Source organism: Nicotiana attenuata, chromosome 9, assembly GCF_001879085.1.
Source record: "Nicotiana attenuata strain UT chromosome 9, NIATTr2, whole genome shotgun sequence".
Taxonomy (NCBI): Eukaryota; Viridiplantae; Streptophyta; class Magnoliopsida; order Solanales; family Solanaceae; genus Nicotiana; species Nicotiana attenuata.
In genome coordinates this window covers 46,835,654-46,847,768 of record NC_031997.1, presented here as the reverse complement: position 1 = coordinate 46,847,768, position 12,115 = coordinate 46,835,654, and positions in this window count along the sequence as shown.

The window sequence follows — 12,115 nt, the reverse complement described above, 5'->3', positions numbered from 1 at the left end:
AAGAGTCTCACCTTGTCCCAAACTACTTTTGAACCAATTAGTTACAGACGAACCAGTTTCACCAAGAGTCCCACGCGCCATAATTGTCGAAATATTTGGGGAAGAGTCTAACGTCTTTTCAAACTGAAACTTCTAATGTGATTAGAGTTCTAGACTTCAAAAGGTGTCGTATACACTCAACCTTTCCCTCCGAAAACCCTTACTCACAATTCAAAGAACCTTCAACCACATTTTCAACCACCCAAACTCCCAAGAAAAAAAAACATGTCAAAATGATTGCACTAAAAACATTAGCAAGCAAAAAACAAGCCAAGAAATTTAATGGGAGGCTACAAGCCAGTCATGTAGAAGAACCACTAAATTCTGATGATTTGATCTGCGACTAAGGTGGAAGAACCAATTTCTTCTGAAACTGAACAGGTAACCTCTAAGTTTCCTACCACCGAGTTTGGTTCTGAAAATGCAAAAAAAAACTTGACAATCTGTTTGTTTTGGTTGGGTCTATGGCTGGTATTGAAAAGAGAAATGTTGTTATTGAATACATTGCCGGTGAAAATGAAAAATAAAAATAAAAATAGAGTGAGGGTATTGAAATAGATGTGAGGGGAAAGGGAGAATAAGGAGTGGTTGGAGCTCCTTCATTCACTCTTGTTGGTTTGACTAAAGAAGCTGGAGCCATGACTGTATGGAGTAAAGACACTAACGATAATGAGGAGACTATAGATGAAAGTATGGGGATAGAATCACAAAAGATAGGTGATTGTTCTTGTGATAGAAGTGCAGCAGAGTGGCTGGATAGGTTAAAGAAACGGTTTCATGAACCAGTTTCTTCTTTTGCTAAAAATAGATAAGAGCCCCTTCTTGGTCTGCTGCAAGAGATGTCAGGTAGTTACAATCGAAAGAAGAAGAGCAAAGTTAGAAAGACTCTAGGGAAGGGCAAGGGTAGCACTAAGAGAAAGACTGCTCCTTTTATCCCTGTTGCAACTCCTCCCACAAGAGGAAGAACTACAAGGAGCCAGAAGAAACAAAGTAAGGCCAATTTAACAATGCCTTAGCTGAGAGTGCTAAAAAGGTAGATTTGAAAGAAAAAAAATGGTAAGCCAAGTGGATTAGTCCAGATTGAGGAGATGAACCTGGTTCATAAGGATGAAGATAAAGATGTGGAAGTAACCATGCCTAGTGCCAACAAGAGAAAGATTTCTCAAGAAACAAAGGTTGTGGCAGAGGGTTCAGTTGTGACTAAAACAATCACGTCTACCAAAAAGAGCATAAAGGCTGAAATAGTGGAAGAAAATGGTTAAGGATGTTGAGATTGAACGATTGAAGACTAGGTTGGCTGAAGTAGAGGCAGAGAGAGACTATATCAAGTGTGAGCTTGCAAGTAAAAGGAGAAGAATGTTCTTAAAGATATGCTGAAACTGATTCAAGCCAAGAACTAAGAACCTGGTCCTTCTCAGTCCTAAATCCTTCCTAGCCCAATTGTAACCAGTGACCCAAGTGGGATTTCTCTATTCTCTACTCATGGTTCTATGTTTCTATTTCTTCTCATGCTTTGTGGTAGGATCTTATCAATCAATGAAATTCAGTGTTTTTGCTCTAATTGTTTGTTGATATTTGTTAGATGGCTAATATCCTTAGATTGATAAAGAGAAAAATTGAATCCATGATTGCATTTGAAGTAGCCTCAGTGGCCATGAGTGATATCTGCTAAAATCTGGTTACTTAACTTAATTATGCAACTTTTCGATGATGCCAAAAGGGGAAAGATTAGGTGTCCTTTTGCTTTGGACTGTGATGTTTATAACTTAAAGAACCTGGTCCTTGATAATTTGTGACTTTAAATGAAAAGTGTTCTAACATTGTGTTGATGTTGAGTTGAGTTGAAACAGGTTCCATGCTTATGAAAAGCACTGAGTTTGTCATCATAAAAAATGGGGAATTTGTTGACCTGAGCGGCTTTGGTTTTGATGATTGACAAAGGAACACATGCATGAACTAGGTCCATGGACAGTGTACACAGGTGACGGACAGAATCAAGCAAAAGGCAGGCACGTGAAAGGGATAAGTATAAGTAGTTATTTTTGATAATCCCTGAACGAAAATGTTGCATATTTGATAAGGATCAGGACTCCTTACTTGAAGAGAACTCTATCCAAGATAAGAGAAGAGTTAGAAGTTGAAGTTGACTAGAACTCTTCCACCAAGGAAGAGTAAAGCATTAGAACTCTAGTTAATCTTTATTTACTAACTCTATAAATATCAGTGTTGTTCTCTTTTACCGCTGATGCATACATACTGAAGTTAAGCAAGAATTGAGAGCAAATAGCAAGGCATTTTGTGAGCAATTCCTGTAAGTTTTAATAGTGCGATCCTGAAGCTACACGAACCAGATTGAAGAACCAGCTCCATAAAGTGTTTTATGTGTCTTTCTTTATTTCTAGTTCAAAGTGTAGTAGGCATTTCGAGTTGTACCTTTCAGCTTTCTTAGAAGAAAATTGTACTAGGTACCTGAGTTGTATTATTCAAGATAGAGTTAACTTGACATAGTCGCAAAAGCCTGTGGCGTGTTGCTATAAGGGTTAAAGTTAATCCTTAGGTTTGCAAGAGGTTGTAAACTCGAGTTGTTCAAGTAAGAGTTAACTTGAAGTAGTCGCAACAGCCTGTGGCTGGTTGCTATAAGGGTTAGAGTTAATCCTTAGGTTTGCAAGAGTTTGTAAACTTTGTTGCTGGCTCAGAGTTGTACTGAAGTGTTTGGAGAAAATCCTACCGGGTAGAGTTAGAAGTTGAAGTTGTAAACTCGTGATTTTTTCACCTTTTGAGTCGGGTGTTTTTCACATAAAAATCCTTATATTCTTTAATTCTGCATTTATTATTTCGCAACAGTAGTATAAGGAACACATAGAAGAACCAGGTCCTTCTATAATCTGTGCATGAAAAAATTGGACACCACACAAATCATCCCCCTCTTGTGTAGTATTGAAGTATAAAATATCAAACATGCTTTTTGTTTTTAATATAAATTCCTTTAATTGGAATTTGGACTACTATGTTAGTCGATCCCTCAAGCAACCTCCTTATTTTTGTAAAATATGTTTTAAGTTATATTCATTCATGATGAGAGGATATTAACAAATTAAAAGCATGTAGTTTGCCAAGTTGTAATAGTTTGATTGCACAATTAAGTGTGCAAATTGGCTGAAGTTTCAGACTTCAAGAACGATTGCTGGAGTTTGAAGCTTTATAAGTTCAGACACTATGAACGATTCACGAGATTCATATTTTACAACTGAGTGTTAAAATTCATTGGAATTCCAAACCCCAAGAATGATTGCTGGAGTTCAAAGCTTATAAGTTTGAATGTGTTGAACAATTTATGAGGTTAAATTTTTTTACAACTAGTGTGAAAAGCCACACAAATTTAATTAGTGAGAATGTTTCTATCTTTTAAACACAAGAACAATGATTACATCAAAGAGCCGACTACTTTTGGGCTAGAGATGTAAAAGGAGGAAGATGACAGGAAATGGGGAAAAATAGTCTTTACGTGCTTGTTTTAACATAGATTTGGTTTTTTTTCCAACAGAATTTAGAACAGTGGCTAACACTAATTACTGGTTCAAAAACTAGACATCACAACTATTTTTTTTACTAGATACTGAGATTGAATTCAAGTCAAGTTTCATATTTTTTAACATGGCATCAGAGAGGTAGCCATCTATGTTGTGTTTTTTAATATTGGAGCTACATATCGCGTTATCTATGCTCCAGATGTAAGCCTGCAAAATGCTAGATTCTTACATTTAGCCAATTTTATAAGATTATTGTCTCCTTATATGGTCTTGGACAATTCTTGCATTTTGAACTAACTTTTTGGGATAATTATGCTCAATCTATTAACATCAAATTTTTAGTATATGGGTTGGCTAGCTAAGTAACGACAAATGTGTCACAAGTAGAAGATAGCAACAATAGAAAGATGCAGACAAGTTTCCTTTCAAAAAGGAGACAAAATTGTTAGAAGTGAAGAGCAGCAGCAACAACAACAACATCCTAGTGTAATCCTATAAGTAGAGTTTGGGGAGGGTAGGATGTACGCAACCTTACCTCTACCCTGGCAGGCAGAGAGGTTGTTTTCGGAAGACCTTCGGTTAAAGAAAGATGTAAGAAGCACTGATGGCAAGTAATAACAATACAGGATATTCAGAAAACTAAATCCAAGATAGCAAAGGAGAAGATGAAAGAAGTACGTATCACAAGCTAAGTAATAACAGTGCAAGATATATAGTGATATCAAGCTAAAGGGATAGTGATGGAAAGTACTAGCAATACAAGATATGTGGAAATAGTAAACTAAGGGTAAAATGGATACCATACTAACACTAACACTATTGCACTAAGGAGATAAAGGGAAACGCCCAACTACATACTAACCTTCTACCCTAATTCTCAACCTCCACAACCTCCTATCAAGGGTCATGTCCTCAGTAAGCTCAAGATGCGCCTTGTCCCGCCTGAGAACCTCTCCCTAAGACTTTTTTGGCCTACCTCTATCCTTCCTCTTACCCCCCAAGGCTAACCTCTCACACCTCCTGACCGGGGCATTTGTGTTTCTCGTCTTAACATGCCCGAACATCTCAGCCTCACCTCTTGCATCTTGTCCTTCACAGGAGCCACTCCCACCTTGTCCCTAATAACTTTATTCCTAATTCTAACTAACCTCGTGTGCCCACACATCCATCTCAACATCCTCATCTACGCTACTTTCATCTGCTGGAAATGAGAGTTCTTAAATGGGCAGAACTTTTTCCCATACAACATAGTCGGTCTAACCACTACCTTGTAGAACTTCCCTTTGAGTGTCAATGGCACATTCTTATTGCACGAGATTCCGGAAGCAAGCCTCCACTTCATCCACCCTGCTCCGATATGATGTGTGACATCCTTATCAATCTCTCCATCACTCTGAATCACAGACCCAAGGTACTCAAAATTCTCTCTCCTGAAAATGATTTTGCTTATCAAGTCTCACATCCTCGTCCGCTTCCTGGGCAATACCGATGAAATTGTACTCCAAGTATTCGGTCTTGGTCCTACTTAGTTTGAAACCTTTAGACTCAAGGGTATGTCTCCAGACCTCCAGCCTTTCATTAACACAACCACACGTTTTATCAATCAGAACTATGTCATCTGCAAATCGCATGCACAAAGGCACCTCCCCTTGAATTGTTGCGTCAATGCGTCCATTGACAAGGAAAAGAAGAATGAGCTAAGTGCAGATCCCTGATGCAACCCCATCTCAATCAGGAAATATTTAGAGTTCCCTCGTGTTGTCCTTATCCGTGTCTTAGCTCCATCATACATGTCTCAGATCACTCGAATATACGCTACTGACATTCCCTTAGCCTCCAAACATCTCCATAGAACCTCTCTCAGGACTTTGTCATAAGCTTTCTCTAGGTCAATGAACACCATATGCTAGTCCTTTTTCATCGCTCTATACTGCTCCACCAATCTCCTCACAAGGTGAATGTATTTAGTATTCAACCGACCGGGCATGAAACCAAACTAGTTCTCGAAAATAGACACACTCCTTGTAACGACCCGACCGGTCATTTCATGAGTTACAGTCCCATTCTTCCCATTTCTGCTTCTTTATATGTTGTTCAACTATATTTCATCATATCGTATTGGTTGTTCTGTGTTCGGAATGGTCAAGGAGTGAAATGAGACACTTAGTCTCTTACTTGGAAGTTTAAGTTGGAAAAGTCAACCGGATGTTGACTTATGTGTAAAAGTTCTCGGGTGTGAATTCTGACAATTCGGATAGCTTCGTTAGGTGATTTTGGACTTAGGAGCATGTTCAGAATATTTTTGGAGGTCCGTGATAGGTTTAGGCTTGAATTGGCGAAATTGGAATTTTAGAGTTTTTCGGTCGGCAGTGAAAATCTTGATATCGGGGTCGGAATGGAATTTCGGAGATTGGAGTAGGTCCATTGTGTCATTTCTGACGTGTGTGCGAAATTTCAGGTCATTCGGATGAGGTTTGATAGGTTTTTGGATCGGTTGCGGAATTCGGAAGTTTGGAAATCCTTAGGCTTGAATCCGAGGGTGATTTGGTATTTCGACGTTGTTTTGAGTGTTGCGAGGGTTGGAATGAGTTTGAATGATGATATGTGACTTGTTCATATTTTTGGTTGAGGTCCCGGGGGCCTCAGGATGAATTCGGAAGGTTGTCGGAAAGATTGGAGTTGTAATTGAGCAGCTTCAGCTGCTGTTTTCTGCCATAACCGCACCTGCGGATTGGGGACCGCAGAACGGAAAGGAGATCGCAGAAGCGACAATGGTCGCAGGAGCGAAAGGCTGGACCGCATCTACATAACCGCAGGTGTGAGACCTGGGTCGCAGGTGCGGTGTCTGGGGAGTTAAGTGAATTCTGCAGATGCGGATTTTTGGGCGCAGAAGCGGCCCACAAGTGCGAAATTTTGTCCACAGATGCGGAAATGCCTGGGCAGAAGGTATAAATTAAACCCTTCGCGAATTTTTTGCCATTTCCACCTTTTTTGAGACGGGATTAGAGCTTTTGGAGGGATTCGAGGGGAAACTTGTTAAGGTAAGATTTTTGAACTTAATACTCGTATCTATGGTGAATTTTAGTTGATTAAACATGGAATTTGAAGAGATTAGGGGTGAAATTTTGGGAAATTAGGACATGAAAAATGAGAGTTTAAATTGGGGATTTGAGGGGCCATTAGGTCCGATTTTGATGATTTTGGTATGTATAGACTCGTGAGAGGATAAGAATTCTAGTGTTGTGATTTTTATCGGATTCCAAGACGTGGGCCCGGGGTTCGAGTGTGGCCAGTTTAGAGATTTTGAGTTTAATTTGATAATTTTCACGTGGGTTTTGTCCCTTTGGCTTGTATTGATGTTATTATTATAATTTTGGATAGATTCGGGACGATTTGAGGCCGAGTCGAGAGGAAAGGGCATTGTGGAGTGGATTTTCGTCTGGTTCGAGGTAAGTAACGATTGTAAATCTAGACCCGAGGGTATGAAACCCCGAAATTTTGTACTGTTTTGATAAATGAGGTGACGCACATGCTAGGTGACGGGCGTGTGGGCGAGCACCGGTAGGGATTGTGACTTGGTCCGTCCCGTAGTAACTGTAGAGTTGCATATTTTTGATAAACTCTATATGAAATCTATGTGTTAGAAATAATCCTGTTAACTTTGGCTAAATGCCATGTTTGGGGCCTTGCGCCGTACTTTTTGGACCCTTAGGGGTATTTTACTACTATCCTCACACTGTTTTGATTCGAAAGCATATCCTCAGTCATGATTTTTACCTGTTTATTTTCGATTCAGTTTCATTACTTTGTTTTAAATATATGAAAGTTATTTGGGCTGAGTTCCCTGATTTTCACTGAAATGCCCGAGAGGCTGTGAGGTTGATAACTGAGAGAGGTTGAGGACCTGATGGTGAGGATTTTATATATTTATGGATCGAGCTGCACGCCGCAGCAATATATATATATATATGTATATGGATCGGGCTGCACGCCGCAGCAATATGTTGGATCGGGCTGCACGCCGTAGCGATATAGCACTTGGGCTGTAGGAGCCCCTCCGGAGTCTGCACATGTAACGACCCGACCGGTCATTTTGAGCTTTTGCACTTTGCTCGCCACTTCTCGGGCATGACTTGCCCCGTGTAGTGTATTATCACTTATGTAAATCGTTGGCTTTGGTTTTCAGGATGATCAGAATGAATTTGGAAGAACAGTTCTCAGTTTGAAGTTTGAAATTTGAAAGGTTTGACCAAGATTTGACTTGTTAATATATGATCTCGGATTGGAATTTTTATGATTTGGTTAGCTCCGTTAGGTGATTTGGGACTTAGGAGCGTGATCGGAATGTGTTTTGGAGGTCCGGTGTAGAATTAGGCTTGAATTGACGAAAGTTAGTTTTTGGCATTTTCCAGTTGATAGGTGAGATTTTGATATAGGGGTCGGAATGGAATTCCGAAAGTTGCAGTAGCTTCATTATGTCATTTGGGATGTGTGCAAAATTTTAGGTCATTCGGACGTGGTTTGGTTGGGTTTTTGATCAAAAGCGGAATTTGGAAGATTTTAGAAACTTAGGCTTGAATCCGATGTGTTTTTGGTTGATTTGATGTTGTTTGAAGCGTTTTGAAGATTGGTACAAGTTTGAATAAGGTTTTAAGATATTTTGATACCTTTAGTTGAGTTTCGGGTGGTCAACCGGACCATTTCATGCCTTAGAGATGTTGCAGAATTTCAGGTTCAGCTGTTGCAGAGAATTCCTCTTCGCGATCGCGTAGGGACTCTCGCGATCGCGTAGAAGGTTTTGAGGGGGAAGTCCAGTTGTTCTCCGCGTTAGCGGAAGTTGGGTCGCGATCGCATAGAGGTGGGAAGTTGTTGATCGCGAACGCATAGTGAAGGTCGCGTTCGCGTAGAGTTAAGTGGACCAGGGGTCTTGGATGGAAGTTGTTCATCGCGAACGTGGTGGCCAGTCCGCGATCGCGTAGGGTCAGATGCTTGAGCATCGCGTTCGCATGGTATTTCACGCGTTCGCATAGAGTAAATTTTGGGAGCTGAGGAATTGTGCTTCGCGATCGCGAAGGTTGTCCCGCGATCGCGATGAAGGAAATTTAATAGCTGGGCAGAATGTTTTAAAAAGGCTATTCCACGACTTGGAACCCTTTTACACCATTTTTAACGGGAAAAGAGCCTTGAGGCGATTCTGAAGAGAGGAAATCATTGTTCTTCATTGAGGTAAGGATTTTGGACCCTAAAACTCGATTACTTGTGATTAAGGAACAAAATATCAGTGTTTAATTCATGAAAATCAGTAAAAAAAGGTTGAGTTAGGGTTTGAGATTATGAGACCTTCCAGGGATGATTTGAGGGGTCAAACGAATTCCGATTTTCGAGTTCTTTATATGTACGGACTCGTGAGATGATGAAGAAAATTTTGGTACAAAGTTTGTCCAGTTCCGGGATGCGGGCCCGGGGGACGGGATTTGATTGATTTCGGGTTTAGTGCTTAAAATCGATATTTTTCAATTGGAATTCATTCATTTAGCATAATTTGATGATAAAAATCTGAACTTGGTAGATTTGGAGCACTCGGAAGTTGATTCGAGAGGCAAGCGTGTTGCAGAGTAGCTTTTCGGGCTAGTTCAAGGTGAGTAATGATTTTAAATGCTGTCCTGAGGGTATGAAACCCCGGAATTTCACAGCGTACAGCTATATTGAGGTGACTCACACGCTAGATGACAAGCGTGGGGTAGAGCACCATTGGGGATTGTGACTTAGTCCATCCCGTATGACTATTTTACTGTGTATTTAATAGCTAACAGTTTGATATCATTATATATTTGGGCTAAATGCCGTACTTGGGCTTCGTGCCAACTGTTTGAACCCTTAGGGAATTTTTAAATGATATTTTCTTCACTGTTTGATTTCGTTCTGGAGCTAAGTCATACTATATTTTTACTACTTTAAAAACTCAGCTATGTTATTCTATTTTAAACACATTAAATGGTATTTTCAAAGTATTTGAGCTGAGCTTTATATTTACTGTGGCCCGAGGGGCTTATGAGATTTTGACTGAGTAAGGCCGAGGGCCTGTGCTGTGAGGATATTTTGGGTCGGGCTGCACGCCGCAGTAGTGATATACTGATTATACTAATGAGGCCGAGGGCCTGAGATTGTACGCCACGAGGTGGCTTGAGATTTATATGAAGCCGAGGGCCTGAGATTGTACGCCACGAGGTGGCTTGAGATTTATATGAGGCCGAGAGCCTGTTTATGATGCCACGAGATGGCTTGATTATGCGCTTGGGCCGTAAGGGGCCCCTCCCGGAGTCTGTACACCCCCAGTGAGCGCGGGTACCCATTGTGATTTGAGATATAGCTTGACGGGCTGGTATTGTTCTGTGACATTGCCCGAGGGGCTGATTCTGTTGTTACTGTGCCCGAGGGCCAGTATTATGTGTTTACTTATTAGTTGTTTTCCTGTATATTGTTTAGCTGTTAAGAGAGGTTTATGAGATTTCACTGCTTAATTATATTTACTGATTTGTTATGCCTCTTGTAGCTTAATGTTGTGCTTTACGTGGCTTTATATTACTCAGTCTTCATTTATTTTTATTACTCACTGAGTTGGAAGTACTCACTTTACTCCCTGCACCTTGTGTGCAGATTCAGGTATTTCTGAACCCTGTAGCGGGTATTGGTTGCTCAGAGGCAGAGTCATCGGAGTCTAGCAAGGTAGCTGCCCGACGTTCGCAGCACTGCTTTTCTCCCTCTCGATTTCATTAGACTGTATCTAGTACATTTTAGACTCTTATTGTATTCGGACCTTAGTAGAAGCTCATGACTAGTGACACCCTGATGCCGGGCTGTGTTGGGTTTATTTTTCCGCAAATTATATTGTTAACTGCTTATTTTTGAGATTTTATCATGTTTACGACTTAATACTTATTATGTTACTGCTTAAGATTGGAATGGGAATGTGTCGGCTGGCATTGTCTTCACGAGAGGCACCATCACGACCGGGTCCGGGTTTAGGGTCGTGACAAGTTGGTATCAAAGCCTAGGTTACATAGGTCTCACGAGTCATGAGCAGGTTTAGTACAGTCTCGCGGATCGGTACGGAGACGTCTGTATTTATCCTCGAGAGGCTGCAGAACCTTTAGGAAAACTCCATATTCTTGAAATTCTTATCGTGCGTCCTTGATTCAGCTTGGAGGCAAGGCAGGTGGGTTATCTCCTGCGAAGTGTTCTTAAGTTTGTGCGATCCTTATGTTGTTGTTAGAAGATCTCATTTACAAGTGAAATATATGTGTTGAAATTTATGTTTGGGTTGCTTAAGAGAGTGGGTTTAACTATTGCGAGAGTGAATGCGATATTTGCAAAAGATTTAAAGTACTAGATGGTATGTGTTTCACGAGCTGATAAAGGATTGAGTTTAATCTCACTATGGTATTATGGTAGCAATAGAGTATATGCATTATGAGTTACTGTGTGTGTTTTGGCCTATGACTTCGAGCCAAGTGGGGGAGTCTGCTATTGAGTTGTTGATTGCACGGTTATGTGCTATGTTGGTTCCAGTTTGAGGCGTACTGGTGAATCAGTTATGGCCTACGGAGATTGAGACCGAGGATGGCTTGAGTAAAAATTCTTGGCAAAGGTTATAGTATGCTCCATAGGTGTGTGAGAATTCACGGAATGTCTTGAGTTGTTGTTGGTAAGGAATGCTCGGTGCATAGAGCAGGAAGTTGCTTGGTTGTATTGGTATGAGGTTACATTCTGCGGTGTCGGAGTGATAATGAGGCACGGGTTGTTCGGTTCATTTGATCAGGCTAATTGAAGCTTGAGTAGAGTGGATGACTCTAGAGAATGGTTCTATTGCGTTCAAGGTTTTACAGGTAGTAATTGGAGATTTTCAGGTGTATAATTTGGCTAGAGACTGAGGTTTGCATTGGAGGGTGTCAAGACTTGTGTCATTTCTATATCAATTACGGGATTCTTATATCGGTATTAGGAAGGTAATAGTTCTAGATTCGCAAGAAGTCTCTTCGTGGTAGGTATTTTGAACGTGGTGCTTTTGGAAACATTTAAGAGAGTACTCAGCGGCTTGTGAGCCTTAGACGATGTGGTTTTATGCTTGGGTCTCCTGTGGTAAGTCTGGGTTGAGGAATTGTGGTGCTACTGCAAGAGGGAGTATCAAGTCGAAGGTAACTCAGAAGGAAACTCGGATAGATGGGGTAGCTTGGTAGTAGGCCGAGTCGGTATGGTAAGGATATGACTAGTTCTTTGGGTGCTTATGAGGTAATGAGTTTATTCAGGTGTTTCACGACAATGCTCTTGGGTCTTAATGGCCTGCGTAGCCTGGTTGAGTCAGAAGGATTCAGTCTTGACAGTTTAGGTGCAAGTGGAATACAGAGAGTTCTTGATGGTTTCTACGACGGTTAGAGGTGTATATTTTCCGCGAGCGTGAGAAGCATAGGATGTGTAGTGATTTTCTTCTAGGTGGGATCAATGGAAAGTTCTTGACTAGTTGAGTATGTAGATGTCTGTGGCTCGGA